Source organism: Adiantum capillus-veneris, chromosome 27 (genome assembly GCF_014529385.1).
Source record: "Adiantum capillus-veneris isolate H3 chromosome 27, ASM1452938v2, whole genome shotgun sequence".
Taxonomy (NCBI): Eukaryota; Viridiplantae; Streptophyta; class Polypodiopsida; order Polypodiales; family Pteridaceae; genus Adiantum; species Adiantum capillus-veneris.
Genome location: NC_140957.1, coordinates 71,495,180 through 71,522,276, shown reverse-complemented (window position 1 = coordinate 71,522,276; position 27,097 = coordinate 71,495,180). Strand labels below are relative to the sequence as shown.

General features: G+C 42.4%; 1 pseudogene; it reads right to left on the bottom strand.

Moving 5' to 3' along the window:
• Nucleotides 1-1,584: 1,584 nt before the first annotated feature.
• LOC147422179 (uncharacterized) lies at nucleotides 1,585-25,406 on the bottom strand (annotated as a pseudogene).
• Nucleotides 25,407-27,097: the final 1,691 nt, after the last annotated feature.

Below are 27,097 nucleotides of genomic sequence, written 5' to 3'. Positions count from 1 at the left end.
TAGTGTATGGCTTTTGAACCCAAATATGATGTATGACTTTTGAACCCACAACACCAAGGCCAAAAATAGGCCCCACGTGCTAGCCAGCCCACCAAGTTGGATTCCTAGTGGTACCTAAGGAAGCTTAGAGTATTTACTCTTTGTCTAATAGATCTTAAGACACACAAAGTGCCAAAATTTAATGCTTATGGTAGGAGGTCCAAAGGAAGTGAAAATCAAGGGTTGTTCTTTAGTTCCACACACACAAACAAACAAATGCAAAATGATTGGGTTTGTATTGAAAATAATTAGAGAGGGAAATCAAGGGAAATTAACTAAAACACACAACATGAAAGTGCTAACTATCCTAGCTATAATTCATTTGATCAAATCAATACCTTGAGCATTCTAATGCTTCAAGAATATCCAACTGAAGAGAGCACAGAGTTGAAAAGACTTAATCTCCTCTAATCAAAGGCTAATTAGTCATGACTATTTGTGGCTCTAGGGATTGCATATCCATGAACATAATTGCACATAATTAATTTTACAAATGACTAGAGAATTGATTAACACACAAATGCTTAGCTAAACTTAATAGGCTAACATTGCACTAATTTTCATTAAGATTTGATACCAATTGTTAGGTATGGAACTATGGAGTACAAAGAAGCTCAATTTATACTCTAGAGCTTGAATATGAGTAGGTGGAAAATGGATAAGATAAAGTTTCGAAACCATGCGAGAGGTTTCCTACTAAGAGGGATCACCTCTTGAAATTCAACTCATGCATGTACTATCATTTGGGTTTCATTTCATGTGATGTCATTCAATGTAATGTCATGTCAATGTGAATATGCTAAGGGGTGGTTCATAGGATGAAGCCCATCTACATCATGTCCTTGCTGATGATAATTTTTCCATTGAATTTTATTGGATTTATGCTAGTGTTCAATCTACCAATAAGCATTCACAAGGATAATACATTAAGCATTACAATAAGCATTTTCTAAGGAACAATACTATGGTAGATTGCAAATTGAAAAAGATTACAATCAAGAGTGTGGAAACTAATGCTTTTGTCAAACGTGCCCTTTGTTTCTATGGTCCTTTGAAAATTTTGATTTTCATTAATGATGTCTCACCCAAAAAATAATCCATCTCACAAAACTATGTTATATTGCGTAAGTGAAAATCCATCCTAGACTAGGAAAACATAGACTTATTTTCTCATTGGAAAGCAGATGGTAAGATAGACTTGAAACCACGAGTGCTTTACTTGACACAAGTAGACTATTGTTGCGAGGTAGACTCCTCACATCAAAGGATTAGTCATGTACCTTCACGTCCAAGAGAGATCGAAAGATAAACAACCCCTGCAATATGTGGGGAATGACTACTAAGTGGGATCCCTCCCCTACCTTTGGGACAAATTGTGTTGTGGGGGCTATCTTACATTTTTGCACACGCAAAGCCTCATAGTGAACATTGGAGACCACGGTCACAAGGGTTCACACATTGAGGCAAGATAGAAGGTAGCCACATTCACATTAGGATGACACCAAGTAGAGGTGGTCAATTCATATGTATTTTGAGGGGTTCACTTTCTCTATGGGATTGCATACATCACTATGGGATCAACGGCTAGATCTAGGCTAAGATGGGGCCATGCAACACTATCCATACTAAAGAGACAATATCATCAAATACACTTCTAAGAATTAAGACAAAAGCATGGCTATTCGACACTTTGGTTACTTCTACATTGATGTATGCATCTTAGTTGGACACTAGTGGACTCAATGTCATCACAAGTGAGTATAATGCCAAGGATGATAGTGGACTCAATTAGAGTCATCACAAGTGGGTATAATGGTAGGGATGATAACCAAGACAAAAGCATGGTTGTTCAACACTTTGGTCACTTCTACATTGATGTATGCATCTTAGTTGCATACTAGTGGACTCAATGTCATTACCAGTGAGTACAATGGCAAGGATGATAGTGGACTCAATTAGAGTCATCACGAATCAGTATAATGGCAGGGATGATACGCAACAAACCCTTAATACCACATGATGACATCATAACAAAGATTACAGGCATTATTTCAAGCCATGTAACAAATTCACAGAGATATATTCACCTATTCGTGCTCAAGATGCCCGGAGAGCCACGCTTTCTAGAGTCTATGCCATCTCCTTGAATCAACAAACCATCACAGATTTGGGCCGGGTTCTACTAGGTATACAGCCCCACAGAGAGATCTTGCAGCCTAAGACCACACAAGACATCAACTACGGATAACTAATTTTTGCAAAGGTCCACTCCCCCCACCCATGACCACAGAGGGGCATCATAGAGACTCGTTCAGCTCCTCCCAATGCAGGTATTACTTATAGAAAGCTCTTTATCTCCTTCCCCTCATAGATGTACATTCCAAAGGCCAAAGGCCACTTGGACTGAGCTTTATTGCAACATCTTTTCCTTCCTCTAGTTCATCAATAGATGCAAAGCGCACAACTACACCCCTTGCACCATTTACAAGACCCGAGCTTGAATCCACATTTTTCACCAGCATCACCTGAGCTCCTACAGACAGGTACTTTACATTCTCCAGCTGCGCATTGCAACAGCTTCCTGATTCAGTGACCTCAATTTGCGGGGGTACAACTTTGTCATTAGAATTCCAGCGTTACTTGCCTGAACAGGTCTATCACATGAGCTTAACTTGCAATGGGTGCTCGATGAACATTTTCCTTAAAGGCGGGTCCTCTGACGGCCCTGGCAGTCTATCCAGCATTTTTTTGAACTCACCTTATTTGCAAGCTCTCTTTTCTCTCCGACTACTAAACCAATACCTGTAGAGGCAGTTACAAACACAGATAATGAACCGTGCATGTTTTTAAGTGTGTTCACAGCCTCGTGGAGCAAGTAGCTTTTACCAGCACCGGCATTGCAAATTTTACTGAGAAGACATTGCAAATTTGACCTGACGCTTTTTAAAGGACAAAAGCTTTGAGCCTATATGTATGGCAGCATGCATTTGTGTGTTTTGAACATTGGGCATATCCTTGTGTAGAGACTGAGAACGGACATGGCCAAAAATGTCCTCTTTATCACAGATCTCCACCCATCATCATTGCTTTCTGAAGTTGTATCTTCCAGTGTAGACCTTTCACGCCTTCTTCGATTTCGACCTTCCCTTCTAGCTCTTACATGAGGTCTACGTGAGCCATCATCATTCTTGCATGCTTGTAAGGTAGGCTTTGTTTTAACAGGCAACCAAAGCCATTGTTTTTTCTCTCGACCTCCATTGCTATCCACCAAGACATCTGAACCATCATCCCCACTCTGACCAGAATCAGGCACGGACTCATCATGCTTCCGTTGCTGATCTGCATCAAAGCTAGACATAGGTCCATTGGTGTATGCACTATCAGCACCAAAACTAGGACGATGACCAGTCCTGCTCTGCATGTCGTTAGCATTATAAGAGGACGTATAATCAGCACATCTGCCATGGCTAACATCATCCAAATCAATGACTAGCGGAGGTGTAAATGGCTTCCTTGCAGACTTGAGGAAAGGATTCAAGGCGGCTCCTGAAAGAAATGATGTAGACTCTGTGAAAGGAGGAAAAATCGAGAGAACGATGAGAAGACAGCGAGGTCTCCATCCTTGGGTGAGGAGGGGGGGCGATCGTCGGGCAAGGGTGAGCTCTTTGTGTTAATGTCCCGCCAAAAACTTTTGAATTTCAGTTCAAATTTTAAAGAGGCATACAAACCTCAACACTAGGCTAAGGGTCTGTTCACCTGCTGAATGTGGATGCTAATAGAGCAACGCAACAGAACTATTCCAGTGTTGAAGGCATCTGTAGATGTTAAATGAGCAGCGAGCCTTTACACAAACTTACACGAGCATGTTTCAAATGGGATGTACGGTTGGGAGGATGTGGGCCATCCAATGCACATATGTAAATTAGGGAAACTTTATAAATTCGACACTAAAAGTAAACGCGGGTAGGTTGGTAATGGCCATGACCTAATGGATGAATCATTTGCATTATCCACTACAAGGCAATGATTAAAACTCTTCTCTGCACTTTTAGTTGAAAAGGTGGGTGAACCTCTATAATTCCAAGGACGGAGTGTCACTTTTCTTATGGGGGGTAAGAAGAGTTACATAGAGGACCAATCTCTATCTTAGTAGTGATACAAGCCCAATCACCAACTCTCCCTCCCTTCATTTTGAAATGTGCCTAAGTTGAAAGGAGCTTTGATGGGGTGGGATTAAGAGTCCTCATCAAGACCCAAGCTTGACTACTGTTATGCCAAAATGGCTAGTGTAAACTTTATGTGATAGAATTGGGTGCATCTTTGTCTAGTAATCTTCATTCAGGTTCTCAAGATGCCTCTTATTCATTAGATTGTTACAATTTGGCTTTGTCAAGTCTATCTCATGAGGAGGAGCCTTTGTCATTTACAAAAAAAACAAAATTCAAAAAATTGGTTAGCTACAATGCAATATAGTAAGATGTTACCATCTAAAATGGCACATTGTGGTCTTGTGTGTGGCTTTCCCCCTAACAAAAAGGCCATTGGTACTAAGTGGGTTTTTAAGTTCAAATGTAAGGCGGATGGTGTTTTAATCGTTGTAATGCTAGACTTGTGGCAAAAGGCTACACTGAAGAAAAGGACATTAGATTGTATGGCCCTTTGTTCCTACTTGTCATATGATTAATATTTGTAGCACTTATACATTGCTATCTCGTAATGGTTGGAATGTACATTAGTTGGACATGAACTACATTTTTTAATGGTGATTTGCATGGGAAAGGAGTATGTAATGCGACCCATGGTTTTATTTCAAAAGGGCAGGAAAATAAGTATGTAGAGTGAAAAGGATTTATATGGGTCATCCAAATCCTAGTTCTGTCATCTTCTTTTAAGCGAGAACTAAAGCTCCTATGAAGTGTTGTAGAAAGGAAAGTATTGGGAGATGTTTAGGAGAATGACAACATGTATTTTGGGAATTTCTGTAAAATTTGAGAAAATTTAACAAATTTAAGGATATTTTGGTAGTTTATACGATCTAGCTCTTGCATGCAAGTGCATGTGAGCAGGTGAGCTCCAAACTTAAGAGAAGGATGAAGGTGGTTGCTATGTCATGCATGATGCTTAAATGAGCTATTTGGTTATGGATAAAAGCATGCATGTCGATTTCATGAGAGTGAAGTCTTATGTGTTGGTTACTCGAACCAATTTTGAGGTGCTTGTCGTACTTGCTGACTAAGGTGCTTGTGGTGCTTGCTGACTAAGGTGCTTGAGGTGCTTCTTGTGCTTGTGGACTAAGGTGCTTGAGGTGCTTAATAACTAAGGTGCTAAGGTGCTCCATGACTAAGGTGCTTGAGGTAAGGTGTTCAAAAAGTCAAATCATATCCCTACTCATGAGGGGGCGAGCCCTCATTCTAGGGGCTAGAGAGAGAACACACACACCTTCACACAAGGCAAGCTTGGTACCAACAAGGCAAATAGGACAATTGTCAAGATCCTCCTCATGTTTCCCTCATGGTGTCCTAAAGCCTATGGGTTTGACTCCCAATGGGTCCAATGATAATTTAGCTAAATTAATTAATGGTTTATGCATTTATCAAGTCCTCTCTCTCAAAGGGGAAAAAGGTAAACTTGTCCCAAGGCTGGCATGCTTGCTTGTTATGAATCCTGCATGTGATTGGTCAAGCTTGAAGGGTCCAATAAGCTTCTTTCATGAGCTAGAAGAGGGGGTCGACCAAAGCAAGAAGGGGGCTAGCTTGGGGGGTACTCTCTCTCTCTCTCTCTCTCTCTCTCTCTCTCTCTCTCTCTCTCTCTCTCTTTCTCTCTCACACACACACACACACACACACACACACATTCTCAATTTGTGAAATGAAAAGTGCAAGAGCTCCATCTCCTTCTCCAAGCTAGTAGAGAAGTTGAGAGCCTACACCAACACTCTTGGCTATGGAATGCAAATCCAACCAGAGCCATGCTTCAATGCTTAAGCTTGCCATCTTCTCCATCTTCATCACTATGCTATTATGTATGCTAGCAAGAAGAGTGATGATAAGTGAGGAACTACTTCTTTTTCCTATGAATCCTCTTCCCTACCCTCATTCCCTGCTATACCTCTCCACCTTCGGAGGTGTTTGAGGCCTTGGGATAGTTATTACTTTTTTTTACAAAGTCTATGTTATGCTCGTGATGCATGAAGCTTTCCATCTTCATTGCATCATCTAGGTCACAAGGAATACAAAGATTGTATTGTACCAAGTCTCTCTTGATGGGAGAATCTATAATACAAATGCCTATTAGAGGGGGGACCGGCTCCACATAAATCTGGTCCTCAACTGTTGTAAAGTTCTCTAAACTCTCTGTCTTGCAAAAGTATTGTTCATGCCAAGTTAATTAAGTACCATGATTATGTTTCTACCATCAATTAAGTTCACCCTCTATGTTATCAAAGAAGTCTCACAAAAATGTTCTCTGTAATTCTCTTAATTCCGCTAATCTCAAAGTACATAGGCCATTTCCATTACATTGGTATCAGAGCTATTGGTTTCTCTTTTCTTGCTTAAGAAGAGAGGTCCTTAAGTTGTCCATGAAAGGTTGAGCATGTTAATTGCAATAGGGTAAGTGGGACAGGGATCTATTATCTTGGTTGAGAAGGACTTAGTTTGAGGTACATCGTTGGGAAATACAATCTTAATAATGGAGCCTCTTGGGGCTTGCCTATGGCTTTACCATTATTGAGTTATGAGCAAGCTCAATAGGAACCATAATCAACCGAGCAATGTTAGACTCTCTCCACTAGTCTTTGCAATCAAGAGTGTCTAAACCATGGGTGTGGCTGCTTGAGGATTGATTTTCAAAGGTAAAGAAGAGTAGTGACTAAGGTTTTTGAGGGTACCAAAGCACAAAGTAATATATACATAAGTTTAATTAGAATATGTGACAATAATCAAGAGAGTAGAATGAACATTGATAACTTTGATTTTTCACATGAAGGTGCTAATGATGATGCCCCCATGTTTGTCAAGTATATTGTTACTAGGTTGCAGCAAGCTATGGGCAACCCTGCTTTGCAAGTCGAAGTTACTCAACAACTTCGTGCTTATGGGATTTCCCTTCCTCTTCAAGAGGAGAGAGAGCTTAGGAGGCCTCTTGATGAGACCCCCAAAAGAAGACTCTCTCCTATACGAGAGGAGAAATCCAAAGAACAAGAAAGTAATGAATCCCTAATTTTCTTTGAAGATGTGGCTCCACGAAGACGACGGTCGCCAACTCCTCCCAAGAGGAAACGGTCAACCCATAGTCCTTCTCCTCGTCGCTCCAAAAGGGAAGAGAGGAAACAAAGAAATAAAAGGGCAAGAAAGAGGTCACCCTCTCCTTCTTCTTCTTCACCTTCCCCCTCTTCCAACAAAAGCTATCGCTATTCTCCTACAGAATACAAGGGGGGGGAGGGACATCGCAACTATGATGGCACCTTTGGTGCTACCGACAAAGTACTGGCCTTTATCTAGCAATTTGATGCGGCCTTTGGAGATGAGGGCTTCACAGAGTCCTCCAAGCTACGGCATGTAGCCATGCACTTCCAAAAATTGGCTCGTCAATGGTGGGCTAGCCTTCATGGGAACGGCGAAGTCCCAAAGACATGGAAAACTCTACGAGTTTCCATCGCTTGCAATTCCTTGCAAGCGATGCAAAGGACAAAGTCAAGAGGTCGAACGGGGTCAATACTTGCACGCGGAGAAGTATAGACACGACGTGGGTGTTTTCTTGTGATACTTATGCAGAAAGGTCATCATGAGGACCACTTTTTGGGGCCACTTCACGTGGTTGCGGGATGCATTATTTGGAAAAACTGAGTGCCAGGTGTGCGGATGATGCAAAAAGATGACAACTATGCACTGCGAGGTCAGTTTTTGGCCTGTTCGGGGTCCGTTTGAGGTCATCTAAAAGGCCACGGGTGCCCAAATAATAAAGCTAAGTGTGGGAACTGAAAAAACTGAGAGAAGACCAGAAAAAACGTGGAGAAGAGAGGAGGAATAGCTGCAAGTGTGTTTTTGTTGTTTTTGGAGCATTTTTTGGCCCTAAACTACTCATCCGAGGTCGGATTTGAGCACTGTGACATAGTAAGGTGGGGTTTTTGGGCGTTCCGGACGCAATGGCGCTGTCCATTTTTCCAAATTCCTCACATATTTTCTGTTGTTTTTCTGTGTAATCTTCTCCAGTGAGTGAAGCCTCTACTTAACTTTGTGATTGTATCTGGCTTATTTTACCCATATTGTGTGAGCTATTTGGCCCATTGGTGTTGGCCCAAGATCAATTGTATCTAAACATAAGAAATTCTCCTCTTTTGAGCTGAGTTTTTTGGGTGTGTGTGTGTGTGTGTGTTTGTGTGGAGTGGGCAAGTGGATAGTCTCTCTCCTCTCACTCCAGAGGTGTGTTCCTTGTCTCGGCCAGGTGTGTTTTGTAAGCCGTGTGGTTCCCCATAGTGTGTGTGTGTATCTTCCCAAGAGTGTGTGTCGGGTCGTTATAGAGGCGCTGTGTGTGTTTTCATCCCGCTCACATTCTTTTGGGTGTGTCTGTGTGGAGTGGGCAAGTGGATAGTCTCTCTCCTCTCACTCCAGAGGTGTGTTCCCTGTCTCGGCCAGGTGTGTTGTGTAAGCCGAGTGGTGCCCCATAGTGTGTGTGTGTGTGTGTGTGTGTATCTTCCCAAGAGTGTGTGTCGGGTCGTTATAGAGGTGCTGTGTGTGTTTTCATCCCGCTCACATTCTTTTGGCACCCCCACGGAGGATCTTCTTCAAGTACCTTCTGCTTCGAGCTTCAAGCTTCGAGATTCGGGATTACAGGTTGCAGGTTGCAGCTTACAGGTTACAGGGACATGTACTGGTACATGTGATTCACACAGGTACAGGTAGCTGGAGTATAGTGATATACTAGCATTGGTGTCACTTGTAGTTATTGTGGGTATGCATCACTTGGCGCCTGTTTGAGCGCATTTTCTATTGGATTGTACATTACTTGTGGAAACTGCCATGGTACGCCTTTGTGGAGCCATATATGGTTTTATTTGGTAGTCCCAGCCATTTTTGAGACTTGGTCTGGAAGATAGTCATTTCTGAGACTTGACTATACGCGATTTGCATTAGCCTTCGTGTGAGGGTCGATAGCGTGAGGTTTTATTGAGCTGGGGGATTCTTGAATGTGGAGATTCTTTCGGTGATACAGGTAGCTAGAGCACCCTTTTTGTGACCTTGCCATAGGCTATGTACTAGTGAGTCCTATTTGATGCTCGGGTTCTATTGTTGACAGTTTATGCATACATATACAGTCTATATTTTGGGTTCACACTGCTCTACTTCTGGGAAAACTCTGTCAAAATTTTTCCAAGTTATGATGGCTGGTCTTTTGGTCTTTTAAGGCATTTATGTTGTTATGCTACTTTAATGGATGATCAAAATGGCCCTCAATTCACTCCTTTTCATTTAACTCAAAGAATCCAGATAAATGTTCATGTGTCCAGGAAGATTTTTTTCCAGCAGCGCATAGTCTTTATGTACGGGCCAAGAAGATTACGAGAGATCTTGGAATGTCCTTTGCCTGTTGCAATTCCAATGATCAACTATGAAAACTCATTTGATGTGCATGTGTTTGTCCTTATCTAAAGTTGAGCTCCATTGAAGTTTATGCGAATTGAGTCAGTAAAAGTTTTGGGTTCTTGCACGTGTGTTCAAAGGGGTTCTCAAAGCATTGTGACTTGGGTAGCCATGGCTTTCTCTTATCCGGAGTTTCATGGAAGAAGTGATGAAGATGTGGAAGATTTTTTGGAAAAGATGGAGGTTGCCTGCATTAGCAACCAGATTCATGACCCTGCGCAGATGTTACGCCTTCTCCAAATTTGTTTGAAGAGTGATGCACGAGTTTGGTCTAAAGCATTTGAAGAGGAGTTGCGTGTGGCTGATCCACCTGTAAGGTTGAGTTGGGACAATCTACGACATGGGTTGGAAGTGGAGTTTGTGAAGATAGAAGATCCTGACAAAGTGTGGCAAGAAGTACAGGCTTTGGTGCAAAAGGAAGGTGAGCCAGTAGATACGTACATACGTAAGTTCTCATTGGCATGGGAGCGGATGTGCAAGGCCTTAGCACCATAGGTACCCCCGCCTGACATGATGAAGAAGGACAGGTTCTTGGCTGGTCTTTAGGAGAATATACGTTGGAGAGTGGAGCTAAAGAAGCCTAGGACATATGAAGATGCACTAGAGGTAGCAAGGAACAAAGAGTGGAAGCTGAGGAAAATGAGCCAGTTAGGGGTGGAGTCTTTGCCAATGAGGTCTGAATTTCAGCCTATAGAGTCTTTACAAGGTCGCATGTCAGGGGTTCATCATGAACCAGTGGTTCCTGTTACTACTCAGGTTATGCCAGTAGTGGTCACTACATCAGTGCAAGATGATGGGCTAAGGCAAGACATGAGGCAAGTGGTAGATTTGATGAAGAATCTCAGCCTAAACATGCTAGGTCAAGTGGGAAATAATCGAGGTCGAGGGAGGTTTTCAAATCAGCCAGGAGGTGAAGAAAGGCCTAGGAATGGTGTTGGACAAAGCAATGGTAGGTTTTGGAGGCAGACGCCCACATGTTATAATTGTGGAGAGTTGGGTCACATCAGCCCGCAATGTGATAAGCCACCAAGGACGGGGGGAGACATGTATCCATTGCCAAGACAGAGGTGCTAACTAGGTCAAATGATTATGGCATCAAAATTAAGGGAGACGAAGGAACCAGTGGACTAACCCAGGAGGAAAAGGGAAAGACAAAAGTGCTAAGGGTAGTCACCTTGGAGAAGGCATCAAAGCTAGAGGATACATTAGTGATGCCTATTGGGAAGAGGACCACAGAGGATAAGGAAGGAAGAAGTGCCCCAGGTCCTAGTAAGAGGAAAGGAAAGAGCCATGAAGGCGAGGATGTCAAGGCCAAGAGGAAAAGGGGAGCTCGTCGAAAGTTTCATGTTTCAGATTTTCCACTAGGGGATGGGCAATTAAGCTATGACTTGAAGGAGGATCTGACGAGCAGGAAGGCAGATGTTACTTTTGGGCAGCTTATAGAGATGGTGCCTAAGCTAAAGCGACAGTGGAAGAGGATGGTTAACCCAATGGAGAAAGAGCCAGAGAGAGGTTCAATAAAGGTGTTGGCAATGGATGAGCTATCAGACATTTGTCCAATAGTAGATGTGTGGCATAAAAGGAAAAATTTGGGACAAGGTTATGTTGATGGTGGAGCCCAAATGTGCGTCATAACACACTCATGCGTTGAGAAGATGGGTCTCACAGTGGCTGGGGTGTCAGGTTTTCGGATCAGATTGGCAACCATCAAAAAGTAAAATGCTTGGGTGTTGTAAAGAGCTTAGAAGTGGAGGCATATGATGCAAATGCAGTGGTTGATTTTCATGTGATGCCAGCAGGGTTGGGAGCATATCCTATTATACTGGGCAGACCATGGCTACGTGCAGTGGGAGCTATTCAAGATTAGCCTCTATGGAAAGATAGGTACCAACAAGCTTTATAATATGGACACAAGGAAACGATTAGAGGATCTTTATGAAGATGAGGATGAGTCTAGTGATGAAGACTCTTCCACGGTGACAGATGAGGACAGTGATAGCACTACCAGCAGTGATGAGGATGCTGATGTTGTATTTCTTTTGATGGACAAAGAAATCCTTATGAAGTGATTGAAGGGCTGATGCAAACCAAGGTTGAGTTGTCAAAGAATCAGGAATTGTTGACACAAATGATCAGTGGAGACCTCTCAGCTATGGAGAAGGATATATATTTGCACATGCTGGCTAGTTTTCCTTATTTGTTCATTACTTCATATGAAGAGATCAGAGGGTTCAAGGGTGAAGAGATGCATATAGAGCTGAAAGAAGGTGCTAAGCCAGTGCTGCAAAGGCTAAGAAGGATGGGTCAAGAGCAAATGGAAGCCTTGCAAGAAGAGGTGGACAAGTTGTTGAAGGCAGGGTTCATAGTCCCTGTGGAGACCACAGAATGGGTGAGTCCAGTTGTTGTCAGTCCAAAGAAGGATGGGAAGTGGAGAATTTTTGTAGATTTTAAACCGTTAAACGCAGCCACTAAGAAGAACCCATATCCTCTTCCATTCATCGATCAGATCTTGGATTCAGTGGCAGGTTATGAGAGGTACAGTGTGTGTGATGGTTTTTCTGGCTATTTTCAATTGAAGATTGCTCTTAAAGACCGCACAAAGACAACTTTTATTACGCCATGGGGCTGCTATTGCTACACAGTATTGCCGTTTGGGTTGTCAAATGGACCATCTTTCTATCAAGAGAGAGCAAATTGGGTATTGGAACCATTCATTGGTAGTTGTGTTAAAGCTTTTATGGATGACTTCTGTGTGTATAGCAGTAGGGTTGAACACCATGAGAAGCTGCAAATGGTATTGGCTCGATATTTTGAATGTGGAGGACAACTAAATCCAAAGAAATGTAATCTAGCACAGCCAAGGGTGAAGTTATTGGGCCACATGGTGTCAGAAAATGGAATTGAGGCTGATCCAGACAAGGTTAAGTCTATTATTCTTCTTCCATCACCTACGAGTACGAAGCAATTGGCAACCTTTATACACAAAGTGAAGTACATGGCAAGGTTTATTCCATTGTCTTCTTAGATTCTTTATCCATTACAACAAGTGGCAAAGCATGATCCATTGCAATGGGATGACAAGTGTGAAGAAGTGTTTCAAGAGGTGAAAGAGGTGTTAGGGGGTTTGTCAGCCATGCAGGCTCCTGATTGGGAGAAAGTTTTTTATGTAAATCCCTCAGTAGGGGATGATGCCATTGGAGCCATGCTATTGCAAAAGGGGAAGGGAAGCCATTATATGAGGCCAGTGTATTGTGCAAGCCGAGTGAAGTTGGTAGCGGAGAGAAAGTTCTCGGAAGTAGAGCTAGTGATGGCCAGTGTAATATTTGCTTGTCGACGATTTCGTCATTACTTGTTACCACGGCCTTTTGTTTTCTTGACGAGTTATGCCTTTTTTCCACAGTTAATTAATGGTACTAACATGTCAAATGTGGTGAAGAAATGGGTAATTGAGCTGCAAGAGTTTGAGTTCTCTTTTCTAGTGGAAGATAGTACAAGGGCTACCCTAGCTGATTTGTTGACCTACAAGGAGAATCCCCTTATTGTTAAGGAAGAGGTGGTGAGAAAGGTAGTTGAAGAAGTGCCACAGATCAGCAATGCACATGTGTTGTTCTTTGATGGTTCATACAGAAAGAGCCATGATGCAGCTTCAAGGGGTATAGCACTTTATGATCCAGAGGGGAAGCTATATTTTGACGGCAGTGGACTATCTTTGTAGATGGGCAGAGGCTATAGCAGTAAAACAGATCACTGCAAAGGATGTGGCAAAATTTGTGTATGATGAAATATGTTGCAAGTTTGGGGTGCCACTGGAGCTACTTTCAGATAAGGGGACTGGCTTTAGAGCTAAACTGCTAGATTTTTTATGTGCAAAGATGAATATTAGGCACCAGCATACCACTCCTTATTACCCACAGTGTTATGGCTTAAATGAAAGATTCAATGGTGAGTTGGTACAAATTCTTTCGAAAGTGACAGAGCACCAAGGAAAGAATTGGGATTTGGAATTGCCTAGTGCATTATGGGCTTACCGTACTTCGGTGAAGACAAGTACAGGGTTTACTCCATTTCATTTGGTATATGGAAAGGAAGCACTATTGCTTGTGGAAGTAGAGTTGCCTGCAGTAAAGATGCTAGAGAAGCTACTTGGGCCATCTAGTAATGCATTCAAAGAGAGGCTCTTACAGTTACAGGAGGTTCAGTTAGATAGGATGAGCGCATTGGAGCATTATGGGCAGATGCAGGATAAGGCTTTGGCAAAGATAAATGAAAAGGTCAAAAGTAAGGGTATCAAGAAGCATGACTTAGTTTTGCGTTACAACAGTAAGCTGGACAACACCTTCCAAAAGAAGTTTCAGATTAAGTGGGAAGGCCCTTTCAAGGTAGTGGAGTGTTTTCCAAATGGTACATATCAGTTGGCTAACCTGGATGGGATTCTACATAAGTCAAGGGTAAATGGATTGCGTCTTAAATTATATCATGCCAGGCTAATGATGGTGGATCAAGATGAGCTGTCTGTGGAGCAAGCAATGTTGGTGAAGAATGAGGAGACGTGTGATGCGGCAAGTCTCATATCTCTCTGTGCTGCTGCTGATCATGAATGATCTAGCAGGCTAGGGGATGGGCAAATTATGTTAGGAGTTTTTTGGAGCAAGGGATTGCGCATATGTACATATACATGCATGGTGCATCAAATAAAGAATTGCCCATTTTTCAGAGCCAGGTGGTTACGTGGGGCCCACATGTGTACAGGTACGACAGGGTGTACATAGTGCATCGATTTTCACTATTACTAGTACCACTGTGTTTTTTCTACAATAAGGAGGAGTTGGTAGCGCGTAAAACTTCTCGAGGAAGCTATCCGCGGGCCGACGACATGAGGTAAGCAGGTGCGTCAGATGGCATCGAGTGGCGTTAGGAGGTCGAACGGGGTCAATACTTGCACGCGGAGAAGTATGGACACGACGTGGGTGTTTTCTTGTGATACTTATGCAGAAAGGTCATCATGAGTACCACTTTTTGGGGCCACTTCACGTGGTTGTGGGATGCATTATTTGGAAAAACTGAGTGCTAGGTGTGCGGATGATGCAAAAAGGTGACAACTATGCACTGCGAGGTCAGTTTTTGGCATGTTCGGGGTCCGTTTGAGGTCATCTAAAAGGCCACGGGTGCCCAACTAATAAAGCTAAGTGTGGGAACTGAAAAAACTGAGAGAAGACCAGAAAAGATGTGGAGAAGAGAGGAGGAACAGGCGCAAGTGTGTTTTTGCTGTTTTTGGAGCATTTTTTGTCCCTAAATTGCTCATCCGAGGTCGGATTTGAGCACTGTGACATTGTAGGGTGGGGTTTTTGGGCGTTCTGGACGCAATGGATCTGTCCATTTTGCCAAATTACTCACAAAGTTTTTGCTATTTTTCTGTGTAATCTTCTCCGGTGAGTAAAGCCTCTGCTTAACTTTGTGATTGTATCTGGCTTATTTTACCCATATTGTGTGAGCTATTTGCCCCATTGGTGTTGGCCCAAGCTCAATTGTATCTAAACATAAGAAATTCTCCTCTTTTGAGCTGAGTTTTTTGGGGGTGTGTGTGTGTGTGTGTGTGGAGTGGGCAAGTGGATAGTCGATCTCCTCTCACTCCAGAGGTGTGTTCCCTGTCTCGGCCAGGTGTGTTGTGTAAGCCGAGTGGTGCCCCATAGTGTGTGTGTGTATCTTCCCAAGAGTGTGTGTCGGGTCATTATAGAGGCGCTGTGTGTGTTTTCATCCCGCTCACAACATTATTGAAGCGACCTACATTGCATGTACATGTACTTGCTAAAGAAAACTAAAAAGAAAGTCCACACACTCTTTTGACATACGTCATCATGTTCATACATGTACAAATTTAGAAAAAACGAGGTGTCAAAAATGCATGAAACAACATACAAGGCATCATGAATGCTGGCAAGCTTTGGTTAAGTGGAAGGAAAGAACTGATGAGCATTCCACTTAGGAGAACATTAGTGTGCATGATTCCCAAATTTTTTGTGACAACAAAAACTATTCTTCAAGGGGCCGGGGGGTGGGGGGGAGTATTGTGAGGGCACGGGTTTAGGTAAGGCCTGGATAGGGGGTTTTGTGCCCAGATGGTTTGGGGAAAGGAATCTTGTATAGCACGGAAATATAAGAGTAGGGTGGTGGAGATTTATCAAGCCACTTCCCTTATCTTCTCATGAAATGTGCTCCACACTCTCCATGGTAAGCCTATAAGATTTTCTTTTAAGATTGACTTTACTTTTCTTAGACCTTGCCCCAAAAATTTTCTCCTCACTCTCCTAGGCTTCAAAAGCACTTTTACACTCATCAATAAAATGTATAGAAATTGTGTGCAAATTTGTGATAATGATGCCTAGTTCTTATTCATCTTTAGCTTGAAGTTGTGCAATAATTTATGAAGATGAAGCTCTACTCTGTGTTGGGTTTAGTTTGGGTTGCTTTTCGAGGGATGTTTTTATGATGTCCACAAATTCTTCTTCATGAGGTAACCTCGCATTTTTATATGCCAAGTGTGAAACCCCTAATCACTGAATTTCTCAATGTCCTTCTAGAGGTCTAAGCAGCCTATGGATTTGATTTTTTCAATAGGTGTCAGTGTCTTAACTCCTTACACTTGCATTATGATCGAGTCATCTCCATAGAGAGTGACAACATACAAATCCATGTTTGAGAAGTGTTATGCTTGAATGTGAAAATTCATGAGAGAGGAAGAAAGTTTGAGAAATTTTCCTTTCATTTAGGTTGCTTGAAGTCTTTTGTGGTAAAAGCCTCTCCCCTTGAAACTTTTCGAAGTTCTCATTGATATAGCTTTCTGCCAAAACTGTGTGAACCATCCCTAGACAAAGAGTGGCCCTATGTCAGCTTTGTGAGAACATGCTCGTAAGGAAGGATGGATGCCCTGAGGATGAATATATACCAATGTAGGTAGAGCACCTACTGTTTTAAGTTGAAGAGACTCAACTTAAGCAAGGATGGATGCCCTTAGGATGGTGGGACTCTATGCCAATGTAGGTAGAGCACGTAGTGTTGTAAGTTGAAGAGAATCAACTTGCAGGGTGACCTCCTATGCACGCGACTTTTGAGTAAAGTGGATTGGAGGATCTTAGCATCTGTACTTGTTGTAAACGGGACTTGTCGCATGTCACTTTATGCATGGAATCGTTAAGCCAATGTTTGACTTGAAACACACTCAAATTTTTGCTTCTTAAAATAGTGCATGGCTTTTGAACCCAAATAGTGTATGACTTTTGAACCCACAACACCAAGGCCAAAAATAGGCCCCACGTGCTAGCCAACCCACCAAGTTGGATTCCTTGTGGTACCTAGGGAAGCTAAAGATAGAGTATTTACTCTTTGTCTAATAGATCTTAAGACACACAAAGTGCCCAAATTTAATGCTTATGGTAGGGAGTCCAAAGGAAGTGAAAATCACGGGTTGTTTTTTAGTTCCACACACATAAACAAACAAATCCAAAATGATTGGGTTTATATTGAAAATAATTAGAGAGGGAAATCAAGGAAAATTAACTAAAACACACAACATGAAAGTGCTAACTATCCTAGCTATAATTCATTTGATCAAATCAATAGGTTGAGCATTCTAATGCTTCAAGAAAATCCAGCTGAAGAGAGCATAGAGTTGAAAAGACTTAATCTCCTCTAATCAAAGGCTAATTAGTCATGACTATTTGTGGCTCTAGGGATTGGATATCCATGAACATAATTGCACATAATCAATTTTACAAATGACTAGAGATGTGATTAACAAACAAATGCTTAGTTAAACTTAATAGGCTAACATTGTATTAATCTTCATTAAGCTTTGATACCAATTGTTAGGTATGGAACTATGGAGTACAAAGAAGCTCAATTTATACTCTAGAGCTTGACATATGAGTAGGTGGAAAATGGATAAGATAAAGCTTTGAAACCATGCGAGAGGTTTCCTACTAAGAGGGATCACCTCTTGGAATTCAACTCATGCATTACTATCATTTGGGTTTCATTTCATGTGATGTCATTCAATGTAATGTCATGTCAATATGAATATGCTAAGGGGTGGTTCATAGGATGAAGCCCATCTACATCATGTCCTTGCTGATGATAATTTTTCCATTGATTTTTTTTGGATTTATGCTAGTGTTAAATCTACCATTAAGCATTCACAAGGACAATACATTAAGCATTCCAATAAGCATTTTCTAAGGAACGATACTATGGTAGATTGCTTATTGACAAAGATCAGGATCAAGAGTGTGGAAACTAATGATTATGTCAAACGTGCCCTTTGTTTCTACGGTCCTTTGAAAATTTTGATTTTCATTAATGATGTCTCACCAGAAAATAAACCATCTCACAAAATTGTGTTATATTGCATAAGTGAAAATCCATCGTAGACTAGGAAAACAGACTTATTTTTCTAATTGGAAAGCGGATGGCAAGATAGACTTGAGACCACGGGTGCTTTACTTGATGCAAGTAGATTAATGTTGCAAGGTAGCTCCTCACATCAAAGGATTAGTCATGTACCTTCACGTCTAAGAGAGATTGAAGGATAGACAACCCCTGCAATATGTGGGGAATGACTACCAAGTGGGATCCCTCCCCTATCTTTGGGACCAATTGTGTTGTGGGGGCTATCTTACATTTTTGCACACGCAGAGCCTCATAGTAAACATTGGATACCAAGGTCAGAAGGGTTCATACATTGAGGCAAGATAGAAGGTAGCCATATTCACATTAGGATGACACCAGGTAGAGGTGGTCAATTCATATGTATTTTGAAGGTCACTTTCTCTACAGGGTTGCATACATCACTATGGGATCGACGGCTAGATCTAGGCTAAGATGGGGCCATGCAACACTATCCATACTAAAGAGACAATATCATCAAATACACTTCTAAGAATTAAGACAAAAGCTTGGTTATTCGATACTTTGGTCACTTCTACATTGATGTATGCATCTTAGTTGGACACTAGTGGACTCAATGTCATCACAAGTGAGTATAATGGCAAGGATGATAGTGGACTCAATTAGAATCATCACAAGTGGGTATAATGGCAGGGATGATAACCAAGATAGAAGCATGGATGCTCAACACTTTGGTCACTTCTACATTGATGTATGCATCTTAGTTGCACACTAGTGGACTCAATGTCATCACAAGTGAATACGATGGAAAGGATGATAGTGGACTCAATTAGAGTCATCACAAATCAGTATAATGGCAAGGATGATACGCAACAAACCCTTGGTACCACATGATGACATCATAACAAAGATTACAGGTGTTATTTCAAACCATCTAACAAGTTCACAGAGATAATCGTGCTTGGTATGCCCGGAGAGCCACACTTTCTAGAGTCTACGCCATCTCCTTGAATCAAGAAACCATCACATATTTGGGCCGGGTTCTACTAGGTATTCTACTCCACAGAGAGATCTTGCAACGTAAGACCACACACTGGGCAAGACATCAACTATGGATAACTAATTTTTGCAAAGGTCCACTCCCCTCGCCCGTGCCCACAGTGGGGCATCATAGAGACTCGTTCAGCTCCTCCCAATGCAGGTATTACTTATAGAGAGCTCTTTATCTCCTTCCTAAAGGAACTGTGCAGGAGAGAAGAGGAAGGAGAAGAGCACACGACACACAGATATGGGTGGGTTGACTCAAAGAGTGAGTAGTCCCCTATACACTTATGCTATGAATAAGGTATACAAGTCAGTGGGCGCCCAAACTCTGGGCGGCCGAGCAAGGCACAGGTGCCTATACCCCAACAACCTCCCACTTAAAGGCGACTGTGTCTTTAAGCAAGGGAACCTAGTCTAAAGACTACAAAAGGTAAGAGAAAATTGCTCTCAATCGATGCCCACTGGCTGGCTATGATCGTGTGCATCCGGCTGTCCTGCTCTCGTGTAAGTCCATACACCACTAGACGTACGGCACATGTACTGCAAGTATGTACGCAATACCTGCATATCTACCTCGTGCACTATGCCATCATCAGTCAACAAACGACTGACAACCCCAACTGCAAATGCTCCCATTGCAGCTGCAATATCATGTCTCAAGATCAGCATCTCATACATGAGACCACCGAATGTCGATGCAATGCTAGCGAGCCTTGCTAGCTCTACGGAGCATGCATCAACATATATATCCCTGGCAATAGGCATCTCTGACTGACAAGGCGTGTCAACCACATTCATCTTTTGACTGTCTGCATAAGACGCATCAACCTGTTGTGCAACCTCAGAGCAAACCAGTTGCTCTAGGTGTCTGCTAGAAGACATATCTTGCACAACTATATCCCCATGGTCACTGTCGAGCATAGAAAGGAATGATTGCATAATCGCTGATGTCTCAGCCTCCTCTGCAAACATGACCACTCAATCCGCTGTGACTCACTAGAGCTCTCATGCTCTAACTCCTTATGCATAGACTCTTGCACAACTTCCTCCTATCGTGACTCACTAGAGCAAGACCGCTCTACCTGTCTATCCTACATAGAAGTATCTCGCACAACTGACTCTCAGCTTTGCTCAGTCACTAGCAAAGCATGCATGTCTGACTCTGTCACCTCTCTGTGCGACTGCTCAAGTCGTGCCCCAACTGTGTGCACAACAAGCTCACTACTCTTCACTCCATGCAAAGCACCCTGCAACCCATGAGCAAAAGAGACTGTCCGGGTCTCTTGCTCTCTGCATGGCTGTAACAAGATTGAGACTCGACCATCTCGCACCAGTACTACGTACAATGGGTACCATGTGCCAACTCTAGCACCTCTCGCAATCACTAGCGAACCCAAATGCAACGCAAAAGATCGCTCAAGCAGCGATATCCGACATCCACTATCCCTGAGCTGACCAATGGAGATCAAACTCATCGTCAAATCTGGCACATGACGCACATCTCTGAGCATGTACGATGAGCATCGTCAAATCTGGCACATGACGCACATCTCTGAGCATCGTCAAATCTGGCACATGACGCACATCTCTGAGCACGTACGATGCACCGTTCGGTAATGACAATCTCACATCTCCTGAACCAACAATCTCATGCAGTGACCCATCTGCCAATCGCACACTACCATGCACTCTGCTAGAATAGCTATCGAACCAGTCACGATACGGAGTGACATGAAAAGTAGCGTCCTTGTCTAGCACCCATTGCAAAAGAAGTGCACTATCCTCAGACGTCAAAAAATTAGGAGTAATACAGGAAGAAAATGTGACCTCACTATCACTAGGGTACTCAGACACTGTATTTGATCCTACACAACTGTCAAGTCAACGGAGCCTATAGCATCTACTGCATCCTTGAGACTAGCCTGTCTCCTGTGCTGTCTCATACGACGAAAGCATCGCCGTCTAATGTGTCCTGTGTGACCACAATACCAACATCTCAAGTGTCAACACGAATGAGAACGTTGTCTCTCATGAGTCATTGTCCTAGACTCGAAAGTCACACACATATTGACTACTATAAGTGAATGTCAAAAATAACCAAGAGTTGTAACTCTACTCTATGTACGGTAGCAATGAAATGCACTCAACTAATCTAAACGAAGCAACCTGTAACGAAAAAATACTCTCAAAAAAAGAGCTCACCAGCACCTACAATGCTCATGCGAATCCACACATAAAATCTCTAGCAGTAGTGTAACCACACTGTGCTCCAGAAATCGCAATGATGCAAATCCCAAATGCCAAGTGTACGAGGCTCCTGTAGAGTAAACCAAGGTCTTGTATGGCTGTAAAATATGAATGCAAATCAGTTCCAAAACAGCCCCAAAATTTAGCTCTTAAACAGCTACATAAACAAGTCACAAACGTGTCCCAAATCAACCTACAACTGAGCCATACATAGACACCTCCAAAGAGGAAACAATGGCTGAAAATTCAGTGCCCAAATAAGCCCTCAAACTTGCCTGTAAACTTGTAAACCTGTAGTTGAAACCTGCTGAAAAACCTCAAGCCATTAGTGCTTGAATCCGGCTACCTAGCTCGTAGCCACACAAGCATACATCACAATATTCACTCTTGTGAGTGTGCCAAGATAACTGTACGCCTGTCAAACCGTGAGCTAATCACCAAGCCCACATTGTGCAGTATCGATGCATACATGCACTAAGCTCCCACTTGCAGAGAACACCGCACGTAATCATTGAGTGCAATCGCAATCACAACCTGGATCGCATCAACTTATGCGCATAAAACTTATGGAAAAATTTCGTTAGAGTTTCGACGCACAATGGCTATCAACACAAAATAACCATTGTCTTGCAAGCTCAATACAATGAGCAATCAATGCGCATCAAGCTACACTCAACATACATGCATAAGCTTTGCAAACCTATGTCCAACAAATGCTCACAAAGAGTACCACAGGTGACCATACATATCATCCACAACCAACCTCTGCACTTGCTCACAAGATCTACTGCTCACCACATAAACATACATAGAGCATTACCCGCTCAAAGACCATGTATGCAAGCCACAACATTGCAGAAGAACAACTCAACTGCAACTGACAACACCTGTGGGAGTACTAGACTCAACCTGTACCTGGGAGTCAAACCCGATCTTGTAACACCTGCAAATGCTCACAATCGAGCAAATCAAACCAATCCACCTCCTGCTTGCCAATCTACACAAGACGGATTTCTTTGCGGCTGAAACCTATCTTCTGATGTTCATAACGAAATTATGTGGGCATAAACACCTTCGAAAGGGGGGTAAAACCCTAGGTCACCTTGTGGAAATGCTCCCGGAACGCCGAGTGTGAATTCCAAGCTCCGGATCCAGAATCTGCTTGAAAAGTGCACGCGCGCACGATTACGCAAAAACGCACTGAACTTGGCTCTGATACCAATTGAAGGAACTGTGCAGGAGAGAAGAGGAAGGAAAAGAGCACACGACACACAGATATGGGTGGGGAGACTCAAAGAGTGAGCAGCCCCCTATACACTTATGCTATGCATAAGGTATACAAGTCAGTGGGCCCTCAGACTCTGGGCGGCCGAGCAAGGCACATGCACCTATACCTCAACACTTTCCCTCATAGATGTACAATATTTGATGCCGCCCTATGGGATGGAATGGAGCTAGCTAGAATATGCATGTCATGCTTGTACATTCCACGTGCATGGCTTCCATTTTGAGCCCCTAGCCATAGGGCTCCAATCCATCCACATTGCCCTTCCCATCTGTCTTTTCAATTTTGGCTTTAGTCCTACTTCTGTCCTTTTTTTTTGTGGCTATCAAAGGAGATACCATACTTGTACATCGATTGTCTTATAGGTCAAGTTCCGCTTCCTAGAGAGGTACCTAAAATCTCTCTCTCTCTCTCTCTCTCTCTCTCTCTCCAATGAGAACAAGCGTTTGTCAATTGTGTATTGGCAGGTCTTGTAAAAGCCTCTCCAACTTTCTGGCTTCAAAAGCCTCTCTGCTCCATCACATGCAAACAAGACTACTTGGACTGAGCTTTATTGTAACATCTTTTCCTTCCTCTAGTTCATCAATAGATGCAAAGCGCACAACTACACCCTTTGCACCATTTACAAGACCCGAGGTTGAATGCAAATCCAGCAAGTTACAAATACAGATAATGAACCGTGCATGTTTTTAAGTGTGTTCACAGCCTCGTGGAGCAAGTAGCTTTTACCAGTACCGGCAAAACCTGTGATAAAAATAGATTTCCCAGAGGCTATAGCCAAGAGCACTTTTCTTTGCTGGGAAGGCATTGCAAATTTCACTTGAGGCTTTTTGGAGGACAAAAGCTTTGAGCCTATATGCATGGCACCATGCATTTGTGTGTTTTGAACATGGGGCATATCCTTGTGTAGAGAATGAGAACGGACATGGCCAAAGATGCTTCTTGGTAAGGTCCTCTTTCTCACAGAGTTGTATCTTCGATTTTGACCTTCCCTTCTAGCTCTTACATGCGGTCTACATGAGCCATCATCATTCTTGCATGCTTGTAAGGTAGGCTTTGTTTTAACAGGCAACCAAAGCCATTGTTTTTTCTCTCCCCTTCCATTGCTAGCCACCAAGACATTTGAACCATTATCCCCACTCTGACCAGAATCAGGCACGGACTCATCATGGTTTCGTTGCTGATCTGCATCAAAGCTAGACATAGGTCCATTGGTGTATGCACTATCAGCACCAAAACTAGGACGATGACCAGTCCGGCTCTGCATGTCTAACATTTTCCATGGCTAACATCATCCAAATCAATGACTAGCGGAGGTGTAAATGGCTTCCTTGCAGGCTTAAGGAAAGGATTCAAGGCGGCTCCTGAGAAATGATGTAGACTCTGTGAAAGGAGAAAAAATCGAGAGGTTCTAACCTTGTTGAGATGATCTGCAGCTCGGAAGGATGAGAGGAGAGCGAGGTCTCCATCCTTGTGTGAGGAGGGAGGGCCTCTGCTTTGGCCGATCGTCGGGCAAGGGTGAACTCTTTTTGTTTACTGATGCGATCTCTTTGCTCTTGCATGAGAGAGAGCTGCGATGGAGAGGTGAAGCTCTCTTCCTCCACGGAATGCTCTCATACACAGCCAACAAACGTGAGGGAAGTGATTGCTAATGTCCCGCCAGAATCTTTTGAATTTCAGTTCAAATTTTAAAGAGGCATACAAACCTCAACACTAGGCTAAGGGTATGTTCACCTGTTGAATCTGCTTGGCAATTGGATGCTAATAAAGCAACACAACAAAACTATTCCAGTGTTGAAGGCATCTGTAGATGTTAAATGGGCAGCGAGCCTCCACACGAACTTACACGATCATGTTTCAAATGGGATGTACGGTTGGGAGCATGTGGGCCATCCAATGCACATATGTAAATTAGGGAAACTTTCTAAATTAGACACTAAAAGTAAAATCGGGTAGGCTGGTAATGGCCATGACCTAATGGATGAATCATTTGCATTATCCACTACAAGGCAATGATTAAAACTGTTCTCTGCACTTTCAATTGAAAAGGTGGGTGGACCTCTGTAATTCCAAGGATGGAGTGTCACTTATCTTTTGGGGGGTAAGAAGAGTTACATAGAGGACCAATCTCTATCCAAGTAGTGATACAAGCCCAATCACCAACTCTCATTCCCTTCATTTTGAAATGTGCCTAAGTTGAAAAGAGCTTTGATGGGGTGGGATCAAGAGTCCTCATCAAGACCCAAGCTTGACTACTGTTATGCCAAAATGGCTAGTGCAAACTTTATGTGATAGAATTGGGTGCATCTTTGTCTAGTCATCTTCATTCTTTGAAGGACAATACCCACTTTGGTTGTTATAGTACATTGTCACTGGTAGTGGTGCTTGTTTGTTAGATGCTTCCATGATCGGCATGTATCTCATGTCAATAGGCATTATAGCACCTGGTACCAAAGGTTATTGTCCTACAACAGGCTATGGCCTTGAAACTCCTACTAGACCTGATGCATTTCCCATAGCCTTTCTAGGTGGAGGAGGTGCTACTAGACTAGGTTGTACATACCTCTCCCTAGCATAGTACATTCTATAGTAAAAATCTTCTCTTGTATGGTTTGTCCATTTTCTCTTAATTTTTCACCGCTTAAGCTCCCTCAAATCAAAATTTACAAGAGGAGTTAACCTCTTGACCATTACATCAATAAAACTTTCTTGATCAAAGGTGCTAGTGATTTTGCAATGGACTCCCGCATTTGTGAATCAATGTGCTGAGAGGATGTGTCATATTCTTGACTCTTAAAGTTCTTTTCTTTATATTCCTCACAGTTATCCACTAGATAAAGAGTTTCTTTGATCAATTAGTTTAGCATCAAGCTCCTTATGATATGCAGATCCTTTTGAAGGTCTCATTCCCTGGATAAAGATCAACATCAACCATGCTTGCGTAGGAAGTTCCTCTCTTCAACAGAATTTGACATCTCTCTTGAGCCGTAATTCCGTTTTTCACATTGATTCACCTTCTTTCAGTTTGAATCTGTGGATTTGTGAGACCGTATTGTGAGCTATGCCTTTCTACGAGAATTCTTTGATGAATCCCTCAAACAGCTCGTCTAGAGTCTCAAAATCACGTCTTTCCACTAAGTCAAATCATGTAGTCGTGTCATCTTCTAGGTTCATTGCAAATCTCGCAAACTATGTTGCAAAATCTAAAACTTCCTCTGCTCTAATTCCTCTTTTGAAAGCCGCTACAATATCTCTCGGATATTTATCTTCGGCATATTTCTTGTCTACTTGTTTTTGGATTTGGGATGGTTTAACTCGCTGATTGTCTACAAGTCTAACCATAGAATCTCCCAATCCTTCTCTCGCTTCATTCCTTCTACTATGCCTAGGTTAATTTTTGAAGGGATTAGTCATTATGTTGGTAATTGGTCCTTGAGAAGGTACGTTTGGCCTCTCTGTGATCACTTTATCTCTTGTTATCGCTCTAGAAGGAAATTGAGGGGGCTCCCTTTTTGGAATTCTCGTGTTTGGTGGAGGTATTTGTGGTCCTTCATTGACCAAATGCCCACCATTTCTAAATGCAATCCATGGATTTGTGCTTTCTACAGCTCTGATTCTCATCCATACTCCATTGGTAGTCGACTCCGTATGTATAGACATATAAAAGCTTGTAATCCGTCAGCTCTTCTAGCTGTGGCTCTAAGAACCTATAAAGGTTGACCTGACTGCCATCAACATATCTATATAGTTCTTCACTCTTATGATATGTTATGCAAACTCTTTCAAAAAGCTTGTTCTTTATCAATTACAAGTTTGAAAGATCCATTGTGGGAGGACGCTCCTCTATATTGCTGGGATTCTGAAGCTTGTATAACCTAATTTTGACTTTAAAGAGAACATGATCCTTAGACTTAAGACCTCAAGCATTATGTAAGTAGACTTAGTTCACTGTGTTCAAGTACGTTGGTTAGGAAAAAGTCAAAACTATGTCCCATAATTGCGACTGTTTTCTCACGATTCTCTCAAATTGTTAGTTTTAGACACCCCCAAATTCTGAGGCCTTAAATGATGTTTTTTTGGGCACTGGCCATCCATGAATGACCTTGTAGGGGTCTTTGATTGTTGTTCAAGGTTTACATAGAAAGTCATAGAGCTGCTTTGGAGCTTCGTTTTGATAAAAAAAGTCTTTGAATCCGATACCGGAAGCTCAAGTTATGGCCAAAACAATTTTTTTCTAACTCAACCAATGCCTGGAGACTTTATACGTGTATAATGTTTCCTGACTCAGATCTACTCCAAACTTAACCTGTAGACTTTCCTTGATGTCTTCTACCCATTGCAAGTCTTAGTTTGTGACTCTGACCTTTATTTTGACACTTGAGACATTATACGTGTATAATGTCTTATGTGGGTAGAATGAGGTGATGTTTATTCCATTGAT